General features: G+C 39.0%; 1 protein-coding gene across 1 annotated transcript in view; it reads left to right on the forward strand.

Moving 5' to 3' along the window:
- Nucleotides 1-905: 905 nt before the first annotated feature.
- PDE4C (phosphodiesterase 4C) overlaps nt 906-2,428 on the forward strand; it is a 316,116-nt gene continuing 314,593 nt past the window's right edge. The window contains exon 1 of the mRNA XM_070747975.1: nt 906-957. The gene's annotated coding sequence lies outside the window, so the exon portion shown is untranslated. The remainder of the gene's footprint in view (nt 958-2,428) is intronic.

A 2,428-nucleotide genomic window follows, 5' to 3' on the forward strand; every position in this document is an offset into this window, starting at 1 on the left:
TATTATTATTATTATTATTATTATTATTATTACTCTCTGAAGACTCGGGGCGGCTCACAACATAACAGCAATACAATATAAATACAAATCTAATGTTAAAAACTTAAAAAAACTAATTTAAAATACATTGTTATAAAAACTTATCTGTTACACAGTCATACACGCTCAGTCCGACTGAACATAAACATAATAAAGGTGAGCGGAAAAAAGAAAAGGAGGGGGGAGATTAATACCCCCATGCCTGGCGGCAAAGGTGAGTCTTCAACAATTTACGGAAGGCGAGGAGGGTGGGGGCAGTTTGACTCTCTGGGGGGAGTTGATTCCACAGGGCCGGGGCAGACAGAAGAGAGAGAGAGAATAGATAGACAGACAGACAGACAGACAGACAGATAGAAGAGAGAGAGAGAGAATAGATAGGTAGATAGATAGATAGATAGATAGATAGATAGATAGATAGATAGATAGACAGACAGACAGACAGACAGACAGACAGACAGACAGAGACAGACAGACAGACAGACAGACAGACAGACAGATAGATAGAAGAGAGAGAGAGAATAGGTAGGTAGGTAGATAGGTAGATAGATAGATAGATAGATAGATAGGTAAGTAGATAGATAGATAGATAGATAGATAGACAGACAGACAGACAGACAGACAGACAGACAGACAGACAGACAGACAGACAGAGAGACAGATAAACGGCTGACTGTGAGACCCACTATGAAAACAGAGACGCATTGCCCTCTTCCTTCACTTTTCTCATTCTCTGATTTCCTTGCAACTGGGCAGGCAAGGGTTACACGCCTGTTTGAAAACAGAGAGGGTGGGAAGGAGAAGTCCAATGACTTTCCACAAGGTAGAGCTTTCCTCCTGCTGAGCTGTATCATTTAGTAAGCAGCACCTCCGCAATCCAGGAGCCGCCAGCGTCCTTGTGCTTCTCTATCCTGCGAAAGTGTAAGTCCATTTGGGAAACTGGAAAGGGAGGAAGTTGGTGATATGTACGTATCTCGGATTGAAAAGTTAGCAGAACGATATTGGTGCTTGGATTCCTGCTCTATTTGTTTGGGCAGGATTACCTTACAGGTGTACTTTTTCAAACTCGGGGTAAACGACCCCAAATTGGCTAAAAGTGATTTACACAAATCCATTACTCAATCGTAACAGGAACATTGAAATAGGGACATTTGGATAAGCAGTAAAAATGACTTTTTGATAAGCACTTTTGGGTAATGAAGGGATAATAATAATAATAATAATAATAGTAATAATAATAATAATAATAGTAGTAGTAGTAGTAATAATAATAATAATAATAATAATAATAATAATAATAATAATAATATAACAAAAGAGTTGGAAGGGACCTTGGAGGTCTTCTAGTCCAACTAGTCCTGCTTAGGCAAGAAAACCTACACTACTTGAGACAAATGGCTATCCAACATCTTAAAAACTTCCAGTGTTGGAGCATTCACAACTTCTGGAGGCAAGCTGTTCCACTGATTAATTGTTCTGACTGTCAGGAAATTTCTCCTTAGTTCTAAGCTATTTCTCTCCTTGTTTAGTTTCCACCCTTTGCTTCTTATTCTACCCTCAGGTGCTTTGGAGAATAGTTTGACTCCTTCTTCTTTGTGGCAACCCCTGAGATACTGGAACACTGCTATCGTGTCTCCCCTGGTCCTTCTTTTCATTAAACTAGACGTACGTAGTTCCTGCAACTTCACTGGCTTGTAGGAAAGATAAATTGTAAGTTGTTATTTTTGCTGGGATTCTAAAAAATGAAACGTCAGGCATTTAATCCACTGCTTGATTCTAGCCCAGCACCTGTGTTGTATCTGAACACAGCCCATAGTTGGGTGTTGATTTTTCCTGATACCCAGATAAAAGGACCAATGGAAGAATGGTAGTAAGTGCTAGGCTGTTTGTGAACATCACCAGAGCAGAACCGGTGAAAAGAAAAGTTTGCAACTTCGTGGGAAAAGCCAGCAGAACAGTGATTGGCTGCTGCCTCCACGGGGGGGGGGGGAGGGGGGGGACAGATATGCAATGGGGGGTAGTAAGTTTATGCACTGTTTATTGAATACTTAGTAGTTTTTAAAATTGTCCTTCTTTCTCTAGCACCTTAGTATGATCCTCAGTTACTTTTAAAATAGGAAATAAATAGTATGTTTTTTACCCATAAGTGCTTTAATCATTTTAACATTATCTAGAACTGGACTTTTATAGCAATAAAAGAAAATTGAGCTACTTGCTTAATCTGTTATCATACTGAACCTTGTGGGTTCTGTACAAAACCTTCAAATGTTACTGTGCTCCTCAACAAATCATGCTGTCTATCATATTTTTTTCCTTTTTTGTGGCTATTCAAATAATGTGACTTAATCAACTGAAAAAGAGTCCAAACACCTATTTGAAAACTTATTTTGGT

Source organism: Erythrolamprus reginae, chromosome 1 (assembly GCF_031021105.1).
Source record: "Erythrolamprus reginae isolate rEryReg1 chromosome 1, rEryReg1.hap1, whole genome shotgun sequence".
Taxonomy (NCBI): Eukaryota; Metazoa; Chordata; class Lepidosauria; order Squamata; family Dipsadidae; genus Erythrolamprus; species Erythrolamprus reginae.